Genomic DNA, 16,851 nt, shown 5'->3' on the forward strand with positions numbered 1-16,851 from the left:
CCTGTGGCTCCAAAATAAATCATCTGTACTTATCTGGCTGCGGAGGGAAGAGGTTGGGTCTTTACTAGCAGACAGACTACCCTGAGGCAGTACCAAGAAGCGTCCAGCTGACTTGCGGCTGCTAGGCACAAGACGAAAATAGACTGGTGCTTCTTCAAGTTTAAAAAAATGAAGATGGAATTTCTGAAGGTCTGAGACATTAACTACCAGACCAGTCCTGACTCCCTTATTTGGGTTTTGATGTCACTTTTGGAAGTGAGAACCTGACTGAACTATGAGCCAGGGTGAAATCCTGGTTCCTCCATCCCAGGGTGTGCCTGGGGCAGCAGAGGGAGAAGGGCAGCGACTGTGCAAGGCTGCTGCCATCATCGGGGTCCTCTGTGATGGCTTGGCAGGAGGACATCTCTGAACACTTAGGCACCAGTCCTGTGCCCAACCAGCACCCTTGTCATGCCATCCTTTTTTGCAGCTTATGGTGGTGCAATAACATGACATGGATCACCAGGTAAATAAGCAGATCAGAAAAGAAGACTGCTGCTATCTTTAAATGTCATCTTCTTGTAAGTGGGAGCTGCTGTGGAAGTCTCTTCTCCATGGCAACTCCCTCATAGTCCAGTCCCCTGTCCAGTAATAAGCAGTTTGCTTAGTGTGAGGCAGAAAATTAAAGCCCACTGCAGCATTCACACCTGTGCACACACAGCCTGTTGCCCTCTCTGCACACCACAGGCCATGCCAGCGCTGGCATCAAAATGGCACAAACTGCTGCTGCAGACCTGCTTCCTGACCAACACTGGAACAGCAATTTATGGTTGCCAGATTTCCATTTACCCTGAGAAGGTCCTGCCTGCTGAGGAGCAACCGCAGCAAACCATGGCTTATCCCACAGCTGTTCTGGCTGCTCTTTTCACCGTACGGGCATAGTGCCTCTGCTCTCATTAATCCTGTGGGCTGTGCTGGCCACTGCGCATTACAGATTTTCCTATGGGTCACGCTGGTCTCCTCTTTAACAGTGTTTTTTCCATGGACCATGTTGTCCCCCTACTTGCAGTTGTTTCTGGAGGCCATCCTGACAACTCGGTTGTCACCGCTGTGATGTGCTGTCACAGCAATGAAGCATGATGTGAGGAATTCAGGCGACCCGCTGTCACACCATTTCCCAGCGCTGGCGTCCCAGCCGGCAGCACCCGTGCTGGCTGTCATGGGGGAGCAGGGAAAGGCAGGGAGAGGGGCCTGAAGCCAGAGGCCGAGGCCAGGTGCAAGGGGAGAGAGATGGTGAGAGCTGAGAGAATGGGGCCTCAGGCCCAGGGGGAGCACAGGGCCGGCATGGGAGGAAGGCCCCCCCTTGGGGCCTGGCCTGAGGGAGCGAACAACAGCTGCTGTGGCCCAGGCGAGGGGGGGAACGGGGCTGAGAGCGATGCAGGGGCAGGTGCCCGGGGAACAACTGCTGAGGGCTGGGAAATGGGGCTCCAGGCACAGAGCGCAGGCCTGGAGTCTGGGAAGGGGGGTGAGGGCAGCCTGCAGAAGCCGGACAGGAAGGGGAGAGGATCTGAAACCAAAGGCGCGGGGAGGGTGGGGAAGGAAGGCGCCAGCTGCTGAAGATGAACCGAGGCCAGGGAAGGAGCTGAAAGAGGGGCGGGCTCCAGAGGGGCAGCAGAGGAGAAAGCATCCTGGCCAGAAGCCAGGGTGGAGGGCAGAGGCCCAGGAGGGAAAAGGCACTGAGCTCTGGTTCAGCAGGGGCCAGAGCTCTGCGAGGCAGAGATGGACAGCTGCTGAGGGCTGGGGAGAGGCATCAGAGCCGAAACAGAGGCCTGGGAACATGGGGAAACAGCTGAAGTGGGATGGACAGGATGGCATAGCCCCAAACGGAGGCTTTGGGAGATGTGGGAGGGCACAGCTGCTGAGGGATAGACGAGGAGGAGAGTCAAAAGCCATAGCCAAGGGGAAAGGAGCCAGCAACCACCCCGATAGAAGAGAAAAAGGACTGAAAGTATTGAAGATATTCCCATTTTAAAAGTAAAATACTTTATCTTTGTATAAAGCAGTTAAATTGTTTTGTCTTCTACTTAAGTACTACCCAGACACCCACAGCTGGGAGTACACATGCTGCCAGTCTCCATGGGCAGGTAGCACTGGCTACAGGTGCTGGAGACCTCCCAGATGCCACAGTGGCTGCAGCATCCATCCCTCATGGTTGCTGCCTGTATGAAAAGGCTCTCCCAAGCTCGCAGAGAGGCTCTGCAATGCACAGCAGGCTTCAGTCCATCGTGGTCTGGCAGAGAGCCGGCCGAATTACGGACAGGGTGCAGTTACACCCCCAAAACACCACTGTTGTTCATGGTAAAGGTGGTGCACAGCTTTCCAGCACAGGGCTTCAAAGATTTTTTCCAGTGCAGGGCATCAAAAGGCTTCACCTTTGAAAGCACTGTACCCAGGCTAACTCAGGTTCAGGGGATAATGTGGTCTTGCAGGTTGGTACCTGGGAACCTCAGTCAGTTTGGGAGAGTGACAGTGGCCTCGGTGCCTGTCACCAAGCCGTTTCCTTCCCCACAGCTGGCTTCATGGTCCCAAAGTAGCAATATGGGCAGCAGGGTCTTTGCAGAAGGAAAGCACAGTCATCAGACCAGGTCTCCTGTGCATCTACATGTGGTCTGACTTCAACTTGTGAATGCAGGCTGGAGCTGGTGGTAGGCAGCATGATTATAGTGACGTAAAAAACTGAAAGGGGAAAGAGCTTCCACATTTAGACTCGCACATGGTAGATGCTGCTGTGGATACCAGTGTTGCTAAGCATGCTGCTTCCTAGGGAAATCTATGCTTGTGGAAGCACAGGCTTGTGGGACTACTTTAATTTGAGGATAATATCAATGCACCTTGTGGGAAGACATCTAACACTAAGCCAGGCCTATCCTGGATAATATAGGGATGCAAAAGCTTCAACTACATCTACTTCAAGTCAATAATTTGTTTTAATTACCACAGGGAGATTGCTAGTGTAGACCAGGCTGTCAGTAAGTATAGCTGAAACTGAAATTAATGGAGCTAGATCTTTTTATCCAGGTGAGAATCTTGTCCCTTACTTGTAATGTTATTTATTACTTCCCCTAATTTACATGTTTTTGGTTTCTATTACATTCTTCTTTGTAGCTTCTGTTGCATACAAATCCATACCTTTTCTTTCATCAGCTTACAGTTCTTTCATACTCTTGCTCTCTAGGCATATGGAACTCCTTTTTTTCCCTTCCTTGTATTACATTTTTGCACATTTCCGCTGTGTTCTTCAATTCATTCTGTCCTTCTCCCACTTTTGTTCTCAGTCACATTTGCATCAGTATGCCTTTTTATTCCACATACAATGTGAAACTATGATGAAATAAGATAAACACAAATATGCTTATATTCAAAATTAAGAAGGATATGGAATTTTCATGTGTATAGTGGAGCTATTCTTTTCTTTGGTTGCCATTTAACATCACTGACAAAAATAACTTTAATAAGTGAACATTTTTTTTTTGCCTTCCAGATGTCACGCATTGAATTTATTTTCCCATAAAATAGTTCTCCATGAGAATGACATCCCTAATCTCTACATAACTAATTCATTATTTTGTTCAGTTTTCAAAGGATATCATCAGTAATAAGAAGGAGGCATTGAAATTAGCAGCCACATTAAAAAGAAAATGCCATTTTGTCTGCCTTCCTTTTTGTTAAGGCACTGTAGTCACTTGCCCCTCCACTCCTAACACTCCTGGGCTGTCAAAGCTATAATTTACTATTGATAGGTGTGAGCATATGCCTATGCACTTTTTCCTTTATTGGTTGTACAACTTCTGCTGACATCCAGAAAATTAATATTGAGAACAGAATGCTTGAATCAATTCTCATCATTGTATTCAGTAATTCACTTAGCAGCATTTAGCAGGTCTAGACAGAGAGCTAAAGCTAACCATTATCATTATAATACAGAGATTTCACATGTTTATTGTTAGTTTGTTTATGCTTTCTGATCAACGAACACAAATACCAAATCTTTCAGTAGAGCCCTAATATATTGTTATTTTCTTAAGTGGCATGTTCACTCAAGACATGCTGATATTGAGGCCATGGATTAATATTTCTGTAGCATAACAATAGCATTGCTCATTCACTATACTCCTCCTTTTACTACTATGGCATCTTTCAGCTATTTGTCTAAACAAGGTTTAGCTCACTAAATGTTCTGACAGAAACAATTTCCTACTAATTTCAGGAAAAAAGGATTGTGTGTGTGATATGTCCTTTTAAGGGCTATTTCTGTCTCAAGTCCTTCAGTTAGAAAACATTATGAAAGACAAATTGTTAGAGTCTGACCCAATGTGGCTATAAAACATAACCTCAAAAATTGGCATAAATATACCGAATTCTTTCTAACATAACAAGTTGTCAGCTTTCCTAACTACTAACTCATTCAGATATTGTAGATATTTCCAAGTGTCTCTTTAACTATACCACATAAATTCAAAATGAAACCCTGCATATGCAATGCTTTTAAAGGCAGGAAATAACCGATTCTCCTTTGCAGATGAGTAAGAAGCAGTCCCAAAGTGGCCAGAAAACCTAATGAATGTAAAGATACACTAATAGTTATGTCATTGTTAGGTAATATAACTTAGAGCTCCAGGCTTATGCGTGAAATAGTCAATAAGGTCCTCATTTCTTTAACACCTGCTGACTCCCAGAGACTGTCAAGGCCTAAGCCATTTGGGCACTATATCCCTCATTTAAGTCAGTCAGCTGAAACAAGGCAGCCATGTTATAGCTTAATATCAGTCTACATCTTCTGAAGAAGGGAAATCAAGTTTCTTTTCTACTTTCTGTAGCTGCATGAGGAGAAGCTTATCTTTTTACTTGACAGAAGCATTCACACATTTCAATTAAAAATCATGTGGCCATGATTGGCTAACATGTCAGATAAACCAGAAAATTATAGGCGTAAAGATCTACTTACGGTCAACTGATTTTGAAATTTTAGAAATTACAAGTGAAAATGTGACACTTGTTTATGTATGTTTTGTTCAAATCTTACCTTTCAGTTCAAATCACAAATGCTAAAGGCAATCACGATTCAGTACTTAACAGGACGTATGCAATGGAGTTTTTCCATCAACACAAGTGTTAACTATAATATCCTGACAGTAATTTATAAAGACCCTGGCTTAAACATACTTATTGTGTAAGGCTAAAACATATGTAACTTATTTTAAAAAAAACTTATACAGGAGGCTCCCAACTCTTTGATGAATTCTGTTGGTTTTACCTTTTTTTTTAATTGTGCACTATGACTACAGGGAAATAGGGAATAAACACATTACTGTGAATTAATCTCTAAGGACTATGAGGAATAGAGCTGGGGCTTTGCAGCTTGTACACATGCTATCCTATCCTATGTTGCTGCCTGCCCATTGAGAAATCATAATCTTTGGAGAGACAGGTCACTTCAGGCACCTCGATAATATGTCTAGCTCCAGAAAAAGACCTCATAAATACCACAGTGAAGTGAAAATACCCTGCATATGACATTTTCAGAAGAACATGTTCAATAATGCACTATGTTTTAAAGGATATTCTCTCCAGTGTTCTGCAACTGGAGCTAATACTTCAACTTTACTTCAAGCAAAAAATGTAAAGGTTTTTACAGCTTGCTTTCACCCAGAAGAAAAATAGGTCCCTTTCATCTTTGTATATGTTTATGTTTGTATGTGTTGATATGAGATGCACTTGTACATGTAGGTATAATTTATTCTAAGGAGAATTTTATATATCTATATATAATTTATTCAAAAAACAGGGCAATGGGGGTAAATGCCCTAGCCACTAACTGATTCGTTCTGCAGGGATACAGCTCTCTGTTTCTAAACTAAGATGAGGATTATCTCTGATGAAATCTTTGTTGCAACTGACATGTTTCTGTGGGAGTATTTCATTAAAATTCTTAATAATTTTCTAATGATGAATCACTTCATTAAAAAATCCATTCAGCTTAGCTATGTGTAAGCATATTTTAATCAGTAGGCATATTACAATAAGTTTGTGCTTCAAAACAAAAGAAAACTTAATGCCTTCCAAAGTGGATTTTCTATTAGTATAGTACAGTAGTAAGGATCATCTAGAGATGGTACAAAAGATGTGAATGGTAAAGAGACACATTGTTTTCTCTATTCTACTTGCCACATTTTCCTGAAGGCTGATTCCTGTTTTAGTTTTTAAGAGGGACCGTTAGTTATGAAAAAATTCAAATTCAACAAATTTTTTTCACTTTTAAACTCTTGGACTTATGTAATAGCTACTTTCCTTCAAATTTCCTTTCCTTAAGAGATGACTAGATCAAATTGTTTGGCCTGTATTATACAGGAAATAGCATTAGATGATCATAGCCTAAGCATATATTTGGTGGCTCCAGATCATCAGAGCAGTCAAACAGCAATTTAATGACTCTGAAGAAAATTACCACAGGACCACCATTTTTTAAATCCAAGTAAGATCCCAGAAGCTGTACATAACTTCTGCCTTTTTTCACCCCAGACACTTTTACTGAAGAGCTCTGCAGTAGCTAAGAAGAGCTATAACTTTGTTTACGTGCATAAGGGCTCATTAAATTGCTAGATTGCAAGACTGTATAAATTATTTATCCCCACAGAGAAAGAGGTTTTAGAATTCACAATTTAGAATAGGCTCTAATTCCCCTCTCATATACAGAGTCACTGATGTAATTAAAGGTTAAAGTAATGAAGATCAAATCTTAAAAGGAGAAATGTGTTCCTTCACTCCTGAGCATAGGCACGCAATGCTCTGCCACGCTTCCTTTCTTTGTTAGCTGATGCTGAAGGACCTTGACTATCTTCCTCCTTAAATACCTCAGGTTGGAAACCGAGTTTAGCCTGTGTTTTTATTACATTTCCTGTGCTAGGGGATAGATCATTCCCTTCCTTCTTTCTCTGGCAATGAGAAAAGTTAGTACAAAAGAAAATCCTCAGTTTCCATGGGAAATGTTAGGTAAAGCATTGTTACAGCTAACGGAGGTTCTGCCATAAGGAGCTCCTCAGCTTCCTCTAGCTTCAGCCTCATGTCAGAATTACTTACCAGCTAAGCTAGGCTACCTGGTCAAATGATGAACATAAAATCTTTACAGAGGGAAAGGCTAATATATCCCCCCATGAATTCTAATGACAGACAGTGTTTCCAAACCTTCAGCGATACCATTATATTCTTTATAGACTATAATCGATTTTTATGTCTCACAAACAAGCAATCTGCAATTTATAAGCAACATCATTAGACCTTTTCTCATTGCTTTTATTTTCTTCTCAGTGATGTATAATGTGTTGCTAGTAAGGAAAATTGATTAATTCCTTACTTTTTGCCCTTGATTTTTGGACTAATTTTGTTTTACTTCCTCAGCTATTTTGGTTCTGAAGACTGAAAAAAACACCCCAAATCAAACCTTAGCTTTTTTGTTAATAACTCAGTTGGACTCCTCCATGGCTGAAGTGATAGAGGTAAGATAAAAGCAAAGTTAGCTTTTTGACCACAGGTCCAAATGTGAATGGCCTTCAGAATCAGCTAGAATGAAATTGCATTCACTTTATCTGCTGATCTTCACAGACAATTGCATTTCATGGAAGTCCCAGGCAGCTGTCTATCCTGGAGCATTTTCTGTCCTCTGCAAAGCTGGTGAGGCTTCTCTGCCTGTGCATTTGAACCTCACTTCACAGGACAAGAAACAACAGCAGCTGCATTACAGAGTGTGCATTAGAAAACACACACTTCATCTGTATGGAATCCAAACTTGGGCACCCAAAATAGCTTCTGTAGGCAATTTAATTTAAACTTTTCCAATATAACTTGTATTCAGTTTTGTTTTCAATCTGACTTACAAGACATGAGAGCTCTGTAATACTGCATATGGATTTCTTTTATGAACTGAATTAACAATTTTGAGCAGGAGGTCCTGGTGCTGTGCTGTTCCATTTGTGTCACTTTCTAGGTACATTTATAAGAAACTGTATCATATATATTTAATGAAGTGTATTCTGTATTGCATTAGGTAGCATTACAACACACCACCACGTTAAAGCTATCTAAATCCCACCTTAGGAGACAGCAATAAAAAGAAGTTAAATGACATTACTCCTTAAGGTAGAAAGAATTTACTTCTTTGCACACAACTTCAAAGGTTTCACTGTGGGTGAGAAAGAAATCATTACAAGGAGTGGCCAAAGGCCTGAGACAGTGGTCTGAAGCAGAAAAAAACAGTCAGGACATAAAGAACACGCAAAAATAAATAAACTGAATAAAGAAGAGTAAGCCTCTTGAATGGTAAACCTCTTAGTCAGGCCTTTATAGAAGGCATGGGCTGGGGCGGGGGGAAACTGGGAAGGCTGAAATGAAGAGGTCCACATTACTGAAAACTGGAAAGGACCACCACACAGGAAATGGAGAGATGGAAAAGGAATGGTTTGTAAGGAACAGAAATGGGAAGAAATAGCAATAAGGGGAGAGGTAGAGCACTCAAGGAGATTGTAGTGGAATAGAATATCTCCTGTAAATCCCTCAAAACTGTAGATGCCATCTGCAGTAATATAGGCCATCTAAAACCAATTATGATTGCTATGTACATTTCCTTATCTTTATCACTGTGTTAAATATCATTCAGTAAGGAATATGAGTAAGTCTGACTTAGTATAAGAATGAAATATCTGAGGGAGGAAATTTTAGTAGAATGTGGTTCAATGTCAAAAAAGAATCAGCAATGCAAATCAGACGATGTGATAACTGGGGAATGCTAGAAGGAAACTGCATGAGAATCTCAGACATCCTGTCATTTCTGGAAAACGTGATCAACAGAAGATGAGTATTATATTCATTAAAAAAAAAAGAATAGTAGATAGTAACAGGTATATCTTCTTTAATTGGAATGGCACATGAAGCACAAGAGAAGGAGGATGTAATGCTCTGTAGTGAAATGAGTGCAGCTGACAGTCACAGAGATATCAACAGCAGATTGTAGAAGTGCCAAACGGAAGATTACACAGCATTTTTTGGCACACAATTGTGAACAGAATCACTAGGAAGCATATAGTCATAGTCCAGTAGCAGAGTTAGCAAGAGATTTCAACAAATGTTTATATTGACCTGAAGGCCCTTAGCAATGCTGTAATGAAACCTGGACCAATTCATCTGGTATCTTCCTAGAACATGAAATTTGAGGCAGATAAAATTCAAATTGGATCATTAGATTAACACAAATTGGAACGTTTTAGAGATACTGGTCTTGCAGTATGTAGAGAAACTACCGTCTTTCAAAATGTAATTGTTCAATTCAGATTAAATAATCACCTTTACGCAGGTCCACACTTCACATGGTGCAGAGCCAACACTAATTATTTTGCAGAAGTTTAGATTGAAATGGGGGCAAATGCCTTCTATTATGATGGACTTGACTTGTATCCTGATAGAAGGATCTGTTTGGTTGCTCTGATCCACAAATTCAGAAGTCTGAACCATCCTGCTTGGAAAAACAAGGCTTGAGAAAATGGAAAGTTATTGGACTTGTACCTTTTTGGCTGCTTTATTTAATTCTGAAAGCCAAAGAAAAGAGAGAATGCAAGACTAATCAAAAGGAGCACAAACAAGAGTAATGAGAAAATAAAACTGAACTGTATAGCTAGAAGAAGAAACAAATGTAAATCAAGGCGGGGAAGCCCTTTTTTATTCGATAGAGAGCCAAATAAACATAAAGAAGAATCTTTGCCTGTTCAGAGATTAAGAAAGTTTTACCCCATAGCCCAGCCTTTCCAAGATAACTTCAGTGCTGTTATCAAATTCTGACCTTATCATTACTGTCAATTACTAGTTCTTTGTCACTATGTAAATATAATGTGAAAGCACCTGTTTTAAGTACAACAATATATAGTTATGTTGGGTTTGTGTGGCAAGATTTTGGTAGTGGGGAGACTGGAGAGGTGGCTTCTGTGAGAAGCTGCTAGAAGCTTCCCCCATGTCTGATAGAGCCAATGCCAGCCGGCTCCAAGATGGACCCGCTGCTGGCCAAGGCTGAGTCCACCAGCGACGGTGGTAGCACCTCTGGAATAACAGAGTTAAGAAGGGGGGGGAAAAAAGACCTGTGTAGGAACCTGCAGCTGGAGACTGAGAATATGTGAGAGAGACAATTCTGCAGACACCAAGGTCAGTGCAGAAGGAGGGGGAGGAGGAGCTCCAGGCACCAGAACAAAGATTCCCCTGCAGCCCATGGAGAAGACCATGGTGAGGAAAGCTGTACCCCTGCAGCCCATGGAGGTTGATGGTCGAGCAGATATCCACCTACAGCCTGTGGAGGACCTCACACTGCAGCAGGCAGATGCCTGAAGGAAGCTGTGACCCCATGGGAAGCCCACACTGGAACAGGCTCCTGGCAGGACCTGTGGCCCTGTGGAGAAAGAAGCCCACGCTGGAGCAGGTTTGCTGGCAGGACTTGTGACCCCGTGGGGGACCCACACTGGAGCAGTCTGCTCCTGAAGGTCTGCACCCTGTGGAAGGGACCCACGCTGGAGCAGTTCATGAAGAACTGCAGCCTGTGGGAAGGACCCATGTTGGAGAAGTTCATGGAGGACTGTCTGCCTTGGAGGGACCCCACGCTGGAGCAGTTCATGAAGAACTGCAGCCCATAGGAAGGACCCATGTTGGAGAAGTTCACGGAGGACTGTCTGCTGTTGGAGGGACCCTGCACTGGAGCAGGGGCAGAATGTGAGGAGTCCTCCCCCTGAGGAGGAAGGAGCAGCAGAGGCAACGTGTGATGAACTGACCACAACCCTCATTCCCTGTCCTCCTGTGCTGCTTGGGGTGGGGAGGAGGTAGAGAAATCGGGAGTGAAGTTGAGCTCAGGAAGAAGGGAGGGGTGGGGGGACGGTGGTTTAAGATTTGGTTTTATTTCTCCTTACTCGACTGTGATTTGGTTGGTAATGAATAAAATAAGTTTTCCTAAGTTGAGTCTGTTTTGCCCATGACAGTAATTGGTGAGTGGAATCTCCCTGTCCTGATCTCGACCCACAAGCCTTTTGTTATACTTTGAGCCTTTTGTTATATTTTCTACCCCTCCCCCATGCCGCAGAGGAGGGGAGTGATAGAGCGGTGCTGGTGGGCACCTGGCCTCCAGCCTGGGTCAGCCTGCCACAGTAGTCCAACTGCATCCTGCTGCTTTACTACTATTTTTTCACATCCTCCAGACTGGCCATATGGTTAGTTTGCTTGACAATTTCCTCAGGAATGGCTACTCATTGAAATGGCCAGTTTGAAGGTCTTACCCCTTGGAGAGCTCTTGTACTGCATTTCCAGCGATCTCATCTCTTACAGAAGCACGAATCCCATTTTGCTGCTTTGAAGAGCACACCTGAGTGGTAGATTTCCTTCATTTTCTTTGGCTTCTGTATTGACCTTTTATCAATGAGCTTAAAATACCTCCTTCACTTTGTCAGTCAGAACTCTGCATATCTCCATAACAAGAGGTAGACAGTTCTTTCTTTTTTTCATACAACTGCTTATACCAATTTTTATCTTTTCATAGCACAAACATATCATATTCATTGAGAAATGCTCCACAAAGTAAAGTTCTTGTTTCAATGTCACATGTATTGTATAAGAATTCTCTTTGAATGTTCTTTATTCCATATAATTTCTAATTCTTTCACATGAAATTTTACTTTTGAATACACTTTCTCTGTAAATGGAACATAAATCTTTAGCTTGAGAAGTAGGTTTTTTTGGTGAAAAATTGTAAGGGAGCTGCCATTGCAAGGTATGTATTTACTAGAGTATTAAAACAGGACTGTTAATAATGTAATGGGGTCTTGTAGAATTTCTTGTTCTGTTGCTATTTCATTAACAAGAAATGATTCTCCAAAAACTAAATACAGCTTCATTCAAGCAAAAATATTGTGGCTTGTCAAAAAGAGAAGTGCAGGCAAATAATGGTCCTTCATAGAGGAGCCAAATCAACAAGGTCCTTGTGGAAACAAACTAAAACCCCTTAGATCTTATCTCTAGATAATACTGAAAAATAAAAAAATATGTGTCTACATTCCCTCAGCAAACTAGGTAACTTCTATTTCTTCTCTCTTTCTTTCACTTGCATGTACCAGAATGAGTAATACAAATGCAAAGTATAATTAAGACAGCTTTCAAGCATTTGAGATCATTAGGGACAAAAATGATGACAAATTGCTTTTGTCGTTATCTGGCCCAAGAGAGCTCTCATGCATCAGAATGGGCGAAACCATACCACCAATTCCACAAACAAATCATGCAAATGGCAACATTCTCATGGATTTAAGTGCAATAAAGATCTTATACTAAAAATGTATTTAGTACAAAACCTCCTAACCCATTAATTCTTATATTTTGAATGCACTGCAAATACAGTATATACCACAAGCTAAAAGTCCATCAGGCTTACTTCAGGCACAGAGAGAATGTGAGCTCTCAAGAGGACTTAGAAAAAAAAAATCTGTTTCTGAGCATACTTAGAAAGTCTTGACAGTCATGCTGTTTAAGTCAGGTAGCTCATGAAAGATTTTTATATAATAAAATTTCTAAAAATACAATAAAATTATATTTCACCCAAGAATAACCTAATCCTCCTTAACATTTTTGCACAGGGATTAGAGCAAATAAAACCAAACCTGTTAGTATTTTTAGGAGAGTTCCAGGCAGAAACTGGGTATGACACTGACATCCACTGACATTTGAAGAAGACTGAATTTTAAAAATCAAATTCAGTCCCCAAATATCATACAAGACTGAGATATCTGAAGGTTAGCACATTATTATCAATTAATGGGTAAGTATAAAACCTTTAGAATTTTATTCTATCTCAGGTTGGTCCATGAATGAAATTGCACTGTGCAATTTATTACTCAGTGGAACTGAGAAGAGGACACGGAGTTTGTGCCAAGATAAACTAATCAGAGATTTATGTATTTCATTGCTGACGTGTGATTTAAATATCACTCATCAATTTGGTATTATTCTTAAATAAATTTATAAAATCTCTTGATCAGACTTCAAAGTCCCAAATCTAATGACCATTCTACTATCTTTCTCACAGCTTGAAATCTACATATATTCTGAGGGCTTTTAAAGGAGGCATACGGAAATCCTAAGTAAACATATAATCTTGTCTCTCTCACTGCCAGGTTTTACTTAAATATCCCCAAATTTCTGTTGATTAATAGTGTTTGCTAAAAACTGTTCTATGACAAGGGCACAGAAATAACTTGATACATTCCCCCAAAGTCCACACATTTTCTTCATAAGCAAGCAATTTCAGTAGAATAAAAATGCAAGTCCTTTTTTCCCAAAATAAAAAAAAGCGCTGTTTTAACATTTCCTGAAATATTATTGCACTATAGTGCACCTTGCAAAATAGAGAGGAAAAATTGCTTTCATATGTTTCCCCCCAAAGGAAATATATATTCTATATTATTCTAAAGAAACTGAACCTGAAGTCTCTTGTCCAAGACCATTATTGAAAATAGCTGATCTTGTTGTAGTTCGAAGTACTTACAAAGGTAGCAACAGATTTTTGACACATACAAATCTTATTAGCAAATAAAAAAATACAATATTCGGATTTCTGGAATGTAACATTTTGAGAGAGATTAGTAAATGTTTCAAAGTAAAAGTAATTTATTTTTTGTCCAGGAATGGTGTATCAGATACAACATAAACTACTTAATTAAATATGTACTCTACCTCCAGTGATCCTACAGTGGCAGCATACACAGCTATGAAAAGGAAAGACAAAGGAAAGGAGTGCGATGCACATGTAATGTAGTCTGGCAATGGACCATAAAAAAGATGCTATCTTATTTTTTAATATATTCTGCTAGAGTTTAGCAATATTAGGAAATACCTATGTAGTGTGTCAGATTGCTTCTTGGAGCTGGTATAGTAACCGACAGCATGAAAGAAAGTTTGTCAGCAAATTCCTATAGACATCATGAGACATAAGTATACTCTGTGCTTTGGAAAAAAAGTCTCCGTCTATTTACTCTGCACCTAGGAAAGCATCATAAAATCTTGTTATGTGTATAGCTATTTCCATTTTAAAATATGTTTGAGTACATGTGTAAATTATAACAAAGATTTATTTGTTGCAGAGGAAGGGTCAGAGTAATATTATGGTCTTCGAAGCTACAGACTCTATATTTCCTCACTACTTCGTGAAATTAAAATGTCAGAATAAAAAGATTTTAAAGATAAAATAAACATTTTAGCATTGTTCTACTCGATAATGTAGTATTTCAAACTCCAGTAATCTGTTCAATATTTTAGAATGACTGGTCCATTTACTACTGTTCTTCTTTTTGTATTTTCCACTAATGATTAAACTTTTATGGCAGATAGCTAATACTTAACTTCTTCCTTTTATTAGGAGTTTACATGTTCAGTACATTTGCTCACAGATGTAAAGGTCTGAATTCTCCATGTTCCCTTCTGCAATCATAGACTTGCTGACATTTCATTTAGCCAAAGTGCTTTGCTTTCTCAAAACCCCTTGTCATTCTACTTAAAATCGAACTGAAATTGAGAACATTGGGTCAGCACTGTGGATTGCTCATTCTGGGATTTTTGTCTGTGTCGTTGGACAGAGCTTCTGTCTAATCACTCTTTTCCTGTGATCCAATTTGTCAGCCTTGCTTAGCTGTAGAGTTCAACTGAAAGTATTATGCAGATGTACCCATGAAAAGTAGCTAGCACAACAGTGGCTATGCACGACCATCTAGTAGGTGGTGATATCTAATAACCCAGGAGCTGGAATGCAATCTATGATTCCCTTTCACATATATTTAACCATTTCTTTTTCCTGTAGATTTTGCATTCTTCAGTAGGTTGTCCTTTTCTATGACACAGGTGTCATACACTCTCTGTTTGGTGGTTTTAGCCAAATGGCAAACAATGTGTAGTTGGACTGTGTGTTCAGCTCAAATTATGTATTTTCAAATGGTCATTTGGACATTTCCCAGTCTATCCATCCTTTTATATACTACATATATATAGTTCATGAAAAACAAGTGAATTACTTGTTAGTCTAACTGCTATCTAAAGATAACCTCATGAGACCTTCATGACACCAAATGTTATAGCTACAGTCTTTTAAGCTACACATACTTTAGCCCTTCCTAACATTTCATCAAACAAAGATCAGATTAGAATTATTTCTGCATAAACTTTTTTATAGATAGTTAGTAAAAGTCACACATTTGGATACGTTTTTCATGAACAACAATAACTAACTTCCATGAAGGCAACAGCTCAAGCATTTTGAGGTAGAACCGAACTCCTTGATCCAAAAATTTCTGAAATCAGAAGGAATATTCCCCTGCTTTCAAAGGTTGCCTGAGGAGAATCATTCCACTGTTACATCACTGAAAATCAGTTCTTCATTTCAATTCAAGTATAGATGAATGAATTAATCTATGCTTGTAGGCTAATTCCTAGTAGCTGAAGAACCAAAAGGCTAGAAACTTAGTAAAGTGCTTTTCCCCTCTTTACTAGCTAATCAGTCTGTATTGTTCAGAATAGCCTTTAGGTAACCAGGTATTAATGAAAATCGCTGTTTCCCCCCTTACACCGTTTTGCAAGTACAAAGCTTTACATTCTATGACATTTTGTAAACACTTTCTGCCAGAAAGCTCTAAAATCCTGCATACAACGGCACCAGCAGGTACTATTAGAGTGCAGCACACCTAAGAAAATTCTTTTTACCAGATGACATTTATCCCAAGAAAATACAATCTTACATGTATTTTAGTAGGTTTTCAGTTCATTTCCAAAAAGCATCTTTGTTTTCACTTGCAAAGGAGACTAAAAATCTTTAGAGGGTACATTTGTTAAGGACTCCTTAATAAATGAATGCTGTTTTACTCAAGGATATATTAATCTTGTTAACAGATCTTGTTCCCATCTTATGCTATGAGAAATAAACAAAAAACCAGGCCCAAACAGGTTATCCCAAAGAAGAACATATGTTTATAAAGAATATGCATGAGTACATCAGGAACTTTGTTGCCCTTAAAGCAATCTGGAATACCCTAAATTACAAAAACTTATTCATTACTTTTGCTCCAATGTGTGTATCTCAACAACAGCTCAATATTGTATGTAATATGTAACATCTCAAACCATAAGATCCACTTCTTTTGCAATAGGTATTGCTAGGAAAATAGCAAAATATGCTCTGAAGCCTCAGACATGACTAAACAAAACACACAAGGAATGGTAAGAAGACTGTGAATATTATTAACCTTATTTTATGGATGGAAAACTGTGAGGGAGATCAAATACTTGAGATATATAAAGAACTTGTAATAGAATTGTGAAAATGAAATAGCAATTCCAAATCCCATTTCCAGTACTTAATTACTTCTTAGTCCTTCATCTCTCCTTTTTTCCATTTTGTGTTTCCAAATGTCTACCATTCATCTGATGTAATAATTTATGAAGGATACAGTTTTTAAAGAAGAAATAATATCTGGGTCCAAAGCTAAAAAAGGGTTGTTTCATAAGAAGTTTTTCTTAACTGCAATGAATTCCTCAAAAAGCAAAACCCAACTGCAAAACCCAAGAACCAAAGGTCACGGTCACACTTAAAATGATTTTCTGAAGGAACGCAACATTTCACGGGAGAACTTGAAGCTGGTCATATATTAAGTATTGTACAGTTCTTATCAAGCAAAAACTCCAGAAGAACATCCTGCTGTAAGAAGCGTAGGATGAGACTCATGGTGAGGCTGTTACGCACCCTTTAGAGATAGGTAG

The 16,851-nt window shown here is 39.8% G+C and overlaps 1 protein-coding gene and 1 long non-coding RNA gene across 23 annotated transcripts in view; one reads left to right on the forward strand and one right to left on the reverse strand.

Annotated features, from left to right (window-relative positions):
• The window catches only part of NRXN1 (neurexin 1), a 735,823-nt gene that overhangs the window by 697,063 nt on the left and 21,909 nt on the right, over positions 1 to 16,851 (reverse strand). The gene's annotated exons all lie outside the window — the stretch shown is intronic.
• LOC129204533 (uncharacterized) overlaps positions 1 to 16,851 on the forward strand; it is a 43,932-nt gene that overhangs the window by 20,580 nt on the left and 6,501 nt on the right. The window contains exons 4-5 of one of the 3 annotated variants that reach the window (XR_008576430.1): positions 7,435 to 7,532; positions 7,639 to 10,632. This is a non-coding gene — a long non-coding RNA (uncharacterized LOC129204533). Of the gene's footprint in view, positions 1 to 7,434; positions 7,533 to 7,638; positions 10,633 to 16,851 lie in introns of those variants that run through there. The other 2 variants (XR_008576431.1, XR_008576429.1) reach the window with 2 other exon arrangements.

The sequence above is a fragment of the Grus americana genome, chromosome 3 (assembly GCF_028858705.1).
Source record: "Grus americana isolate bGruAme1 chromosome 3, bGruAme1.mat, whole genome shotgun sequence".
Lineage (NCBI taxonomy): Eukaryota > Metazoa > Chordata > Aves > Gruiformes > Gruidae > Grus > Grus americana.